At 47.7% G+C, this 6550-nt stretch overlaps 1 pseudogene; it reads left to right on the forward strand.

Moving 5' to 3' along the window:
* The first annotated feature begins 795 nt into the window (after window positions 1-795).
* LOC102265232 (polypeptide N-acetylgalactosaminyltransferase 11 pseudogene) lies at window positions 796-6313 on the forward strand (annotated as a pseudogene).
* The last annotated feature ends 237 nt before the right edge of the window (window positions 6314-6550 follow it).

The raw sequence follows: 6550 nt of genomic DNA on the forward strand, positions 1-6550 counted from the left end.
AATTCTGCTCATCTCACACCATTAATGACTCCAAAATTGGTGTCTATATCCAGACCGCTCCCCTGAACTCAGACCGTCCATTCCTTGCTGTGGGACATTCCCACTTAGGAGTTACCTGGGCATCTCAGACTCAGCCAGCCGAGCCCTGACCTTGCCTCACCCCTGCCTCTCCTACAGCTTTCCCCACAACAGGTCAGTGGAGAGCCCGTCCTTCTGGTTGTTCTGGCTAAAAGTCCTGGAGTCGTACAGCCTGATTCCCTCTTTCTCTCTCACCCCCAGACCACCCCCAAGTTCACCTCACTGGTGCTTCTTTTCCAGACAATTCTGGGTCTGATGGACAAATATCACTTCATGTCTAGCCGTGGCTGCTACTCTTGCTACTTCTGCCCCACCTCCATCTATTTCTCAATCCAAACAGCCAGAGCGATTCTTTTCAAATCCAAGTCACACCACATCATTCTTCTTCCACAAGGCCCTCAGTGGCTCCCTCTTTGCGTAGATGGAGTAAAGGTCAATATCCTTACTGTGACCCACAGGGGCTGCCAACACCAGCAGCTGGAGGTGAAAACACACACTTTGGTCCCAGGATAGTGGTTCCCAGGCCTAACCAGGCCCCCGGATCAGCTGCAGTGATCATTCCAGACATGACTCTGGGGACCAGTCCCAAACCTGCATATCCATGAGAAGTTCCTTGATGGGGATATTCTGCTGGTATCAGGGCCAGGGCTAGAGTGAGGCACCTAGGGCGTAAATTTTCAGGAAAGAGTCACTCTGAGGTGCTAATTCAATACCGTCATGGATTTGAAAACGAGCACCTCTTTAAATTCCTGTGGCCCCCAGCACCTCACTAGCCTCACCCTCGCCCCAGCCCTGGGTGGTAAGCTTCCTGTTTTTATTTATCTGCTTTCATGCATGCTAAGTCGCTTCAGTTGTGTCTGACTCTGCAATCCTAAGGACCATAGCCCTCCAGACTCCTCTATCCATGGGATTCTCCAGGCAAGAATACTGGAGTGGGCTGCCATGCCCTCCTCAGGAGATCTTCCTGACCCAGGGATCAAACCTGCATCTCTTATGTCTCCTGCAGTTTAGAGGAGAAAACAAGTGGGTTCTTTACCTCTAGTGCCACCTGAATCCCAGAGACGCCCTTTCAACTTCCTGCACCCTCCATCCTAACCTAAAGCAAGGACTCAAACTGCAGACCAGCCCTGCAATTGGATTCACTTTGGATCAGCCATATGCTGTTGGGAGGAAGAGGATCGTTCAGTGGTGGCTGTGTGGGTGTTTCAGGGGACCTCACTACCCTTGTGATGGTAGAGGTTAGACCCCAAGTTTTCATCCACTCATGTTACTGACTGGTTGACAGGAGAAGAAGGGAGGGAAAAATCAGCCAGCTCGGAGGACCGATTTAGTCTTGTAAAATACATCGGAAGAGCAGAGCGTGGGAGTGATCAGCTCTCCACGGTTTGTGGTTGTAAAGGTGTCTGCTTGCTAACATGCCCAGAGAGGTTACTCTGCAGCTACTCTGCAGGATAAATAATAAGACGGTTTCTTGTATCTTACAGGCTGTGGCGGGAGGAGGAGAGGGTGGAATTCTGAAGGAGATGAAAAACAGAGTCTGAAAAAGTGAATTTCAGCTTCTTTTGGTTTTTCACATCTTATTTGAGGGACCTTATTGGTGCTAGTGGTAAAGAATCTGCCTGCCAATGCAGGAGACACAAGAGATGTGGGTTGGATTCCCAGGTTAGGAAGATCCCGTGGAGTAGGAAATGGCAACCCATGCTGGTATTCTTGCCTGGAAAATTTAATGGACAGAGGAGCCTGGCGGGCTACCATCCATTGAGCCACAAAGAGTCAGACACGACTGAGCAGCTGAACACACACACACCAGGAGGACCCTCACGCCCTTCCATTTTCCAGTATTTTATCAAAGAAATGCTACAATTCATCAGAAGTCTGCCTGGAGCAGGAGACCGGCAGTTTTCATGATTTGGGAGGTGAGATGGTTCGTCTTCATCAGCCAGATATTTAATTAAACGCTAACCTGGGTGTTTCTGGAAAGTGGATGTGGTTCACATCTATGCTCAGATGACCGCAAATAAAGGAGATAATTGCCCTCAGTAAGGCCAGGGGTTGCTCATCCAATCAGCAGGAGGCCTGAAGAACAAACACTGAGGTTTCCTTAAGAGGAAGAAATTTCTTCTCAGGACTGTGACAGCAACTCCTGCCTGCGTTTCTGGCCTGCCAGCCCTGTGAAACTCAAACTTACTAGCCCCCGTGATCACATGCTCTAACTTCTTAAAATAAATCTCTTCATATACTTGGTTTTATTTCCTCGGAGAACCCTGGCTGATACCGGATGCCTTTACATTCCCTTTTTTTTTTTTTTTTGCTTTAAATAGATGAAAGGCAAGCATCTGAAAGCCAAGTGACTTCAACAGCACACGCATGCACCTCACACACTATGAGGTTGGAAAAAGAAGCCTGTGGGCCAGAGAGGAGCTAGAAAACAGGGACACTAGTCTTTATTATTTTTTTTAGCTTTATTTAATGTGCAGAGGGGTGCAGCCGCTTCATCTGTTGAGGCCCTGCGGTCAGCTCTGTCTTCTGTTCTCTGACTTCCACCTCATCCTGGTCCTCAAATGTTACCTGACTCAGTCTCTGCAGACTCCTCCTTCCTCCGGCCTGGATTATTGAGATGGCTTCTTCCTACTCGTCTTTTTTTTTTTTTTTTTTGCCACGTTGTTACTCTTTCTCGAGGAGAAGGCAATGACACCCCACTCCAGTACTCTTGCCTGGAAAATCCCATGGACGGAGGAGCCTGGTTCTACAGTCCCTGGGGTCGCTGTGAGTTGGACACAACTGAGCGGCTTCGCTTTCACTTTTCACTTTCATCATTGGAGAAGGAAATGACAACCCACTCCAGTGTTCCTGCCTGGAGAATCCCAGGGACAGGGGAGCCTGGTGGGCTGCCGTCTGTGGGGTCGCACAGAGTCGGACACGACTGAAGCGACTTAGCAGCAACACTCTTTCTCTAAACTTCTCCACTCCTTGGTTTAGGCTCCCACGGTCTTTTCTCTGCACCTTCTCTCTGTTTCTCTCCACCTGCCCCAGAAACATCCACTGAACACCCATTTGCTGGATGACCTTGTCACTCAAATAGTTTGAACCACCTCCTAAATCGTGATGCTTCTGAAGCCTTGTCTCCATCCTAGAACTCTCCCCACTTCTTCAGAATCATCCAACCAACTGCACACTGAATCTCAGACTTGACATATTTACGGTAGACCCATCATTCCCAACCCTGTCCTCCTGAATCTCAGACTTGACGTATTTACAGTAGACCCATCATTCCCAGCCCTGTGCTCTTGATCACGGCTGGCAGAGTTTCCATCCAGAACTGGCACCTCCGCTAACAACAAGTCAGTCATTCTTGTTCACACCCGATTTCCTTAAGAGCAATGTAAATGCTTTGACTTTATTGAAGTGATGTAGTTAGATTCCTCTGAGACACGATCATTATTCTTGGCACATGATTTCTGTAATGGGATAAGCGGCTGTCTCTGCCCCTAGATAATACCTGAAAGAGGTAATATGTGCACCCGCGTTTTTAATCAAACTGGAAAATAATAACCAGGGGCAGTCTAGAGGCACAGTGAATGTGTTAGCTGTGCTTCTGGTAAGTTCATGGTGGCGGGCAGCTGGACTGCATCCACGTGAGTCAATGACAGGGCAAGATGAGTGGAGACGGACTCCGCTGGCAGTGCAGTGATTAAGAATCTGTCGGCCGGTGCAGGGGACCCGGATTCAATCCCTAGTCTGGGAAGATTCCACATGCTCTGGGGTAACTAAGCCCATGTGCCACAACCACTGAGCACAAGCTCTAGAACCTGAGCTTCACAACGGAGAAGGCACTGCATTGAGAAGCCTGAGCAACACAACGAAGAGGAGCCCCTGCTCGCCGCCACTGGAGACAGTCCACGCAAACCCTGAAGACCCAGCACAGCCAAAAACAAATGAATGAATAAATTAAAAAAGAAGACCGGTGGAGAACAGAACTCAGAGGGGCTTCAGGCCTTCAAAGGACATGACCTTTGTCCTAATTACAGTGGAAAACCATTGGACGGTTCTGGAAGGATTGCGAGATGATCAGACTGGAGTTTTTTAGACAATCTGAACTTCGCATGGGACAGGTGTGGATGTGGCCAGAATGGAGCCCAGACTCCGGGCTGTGATTTAGTCGGTCTTGGTAGGCAGAAGGCATTGGGGAGATGTAAAATTCCTCATGTAATGCGGTTTGGAGCCAGGCTTCTCGAGGTGAAACCACAGAAGCATGACCTCCCCCAGCCTAAGACTGCATCCCCAGAGTTGCTCACTCCCGCGCCAGTCCAGGCCCAGCCTTCAGCACCAGGTTACAGCTCCAGCAGATTCTGCTCCAAGACGTTGAAAGAGGCCCTTCAGCTACACTATGTCTACAGAGGGAAGCATCACTGTGTGGATGGCCTTTTATAACTGCAACCTGGATGGTTTTCCTTTTAGTTTATTTCAACCTCAGTGAAGTGACTCAGCCACTCAAGAATGGGTTTATCAAGGTGTCTGGCTCCAATGGATCACTCTGCACCACACCCCCACCAGCCCAAATTCTATCCCTGTTTAAGTCCAGGTCCAAGTTGAATATTAGAATGATAATTCAAAGCAAACAAAATCGTTTACATCATAGATAGCCACATTGAAGATCCAGAAGAAAGATAATGTGAAATTCTCTTCTTCATTGGGTACAATTTTTAATGAAAGTGATCAGTTGTTGAGAGACCTGGGTTATCAGAAACATGCCTTCAGTAAGCTTCTGAGTAAGGTCTTGGCTATTGCAGAGACGTACCACATACAAGGAACACAGCATGTAAAGACAAGTCTGACTCAGTGGATTTGTGAGCGACTGGCCGTGTTATTTGTTTCTACAATGAAATCTGTATGCCTGGCCCTGGGCCATCGGCAGCCTCCTAGACCACATGCCAGCCCAGCTTCTTTAGGAAGTTTTTCCTGTGAACAGCAATTTGGATGAAGAACTAGATGAGTATGTTCAAAACTAACTCCTTGGATTGAGTTATTGGGGGGATTGATCTGAGGATGAAAGGACCAGAGCAACTGTGATGTGACTGAGCCTTTGCTGTCTGTCGTCCAGGAGGACTGGGTGCCTGGTGACCAACACCATCAGTGTTGACACTCACCTCAGTTCAATCTCCAGTGTTGTGGGGAGGAGTCAACTGGGGGCTACCCTTCAGATGGGATCCCATTCCCTTCTCCAAGCTTGGAGGACCAGCAGGAGCTACTTTACCAATGAAATCACCTACAGTTGCCGGAGAATTGTTTGCCTTGAACAGAAACTATTTCATTGAACTGGACGGTGACAATGGCACAAATATCTGGGAAGGAGAAAATTTAGAAATACCACGTCAGATTTGGATGGTGGAGGCCAACTCTTCTTCATCCCTCGCTCTAAAGTTGGACACATATTTGGAAAAAGGCGACCATATGGTTCTTCTGAAGGTCAGGATATCATGACATGCATGAGGAGACTGGTTCATGTTTCGCTGGATGAATATGAGAAGCAGTACTTTTCCATAAGACCTGACCTGGGGTCCAAAAGCTTTGGAAGTATCAATAAGCATGTTGAATTGAGGAGGAAGTTGGGTTGTAAATCACTTCAGTTATATTTGGATAATGTTTATCAAGAGATGCATATATCTGAGCCCCATGCCAAACCCTTGCAACCCAATTTTATCAATAGAAGGCAGAACCCCCCAAAGCTGTTCAATGGGAGAAGCTCTATCACCTCCAGATGAGTGTCTGGTGACCCAGGGCTGCCTAAGTCAGGAAGAAGGCCTAGGAGTGCTTAAGGGGTGTAGCTACGGTGACCCAAGTCTGATCTGAATTTATAATGAAGAGCATGGATTGGTTTTAAATAATCTCCCTTGGCTGGATATGTCAGAAACACGTTCATCAGGAGGCTCATGAAGTGTCATGGGTCAGGAGGGGCCCAGCAGTTGACTTTGGGAAGAATAATTGGCTGTGCCAGGAGTCAGTTGGATAGTGCCTGAGAGTGGTTGATCTCCTGAGTCACAAAGGCTGTGTTGCTGTGTTGGCATCTCCTGAGAACGGTGGCATTTGGAGGGTTAAAGTGGACACTGTGGCTGGAATGGTGATTCATCACACCTGTCCTCCTTGGACAGAGGTGCCTGAGAAGATCAGTGGAGGCAAGACAGCAGCTACACCGGGGACTGGAGCGCAGAGGGACCACCAGGAGCTGAAGAAGTAGGCTTCACCACGACGTTAGTCACTTCTGAGCTGCTGTTAAGGAACTTTTTTGCTTATGACAGAAAACCAGAATACAATTTCAACTCAATAAAGAGTCAAGTTTGTAGAGAAGGACAAAACCCAGGAAATTGACATGCTTATTCAAATCTATTTATGTTTCTTTATTTAAATCCATTTTAATAATGGAAGGGCATTTATCTGATCAGAAATTGTTATGATTTCCTTTCTTAGAAGACTT

The sequence above is a fragment of the Bos mutus genome, chromosome 26 (genome assembly GCF_027580195.1).
Source record: "Bos mutus isolate GX-2022 chromosome 26, NWIPB_WYAK_1.1, whole genome shotgun sequence".
Lineage (NCBI taxonomy): Eukaryota > Metazoa > Chordata > Mammalia > Artiodactyla > Bovidae > Bos > Bos mutus.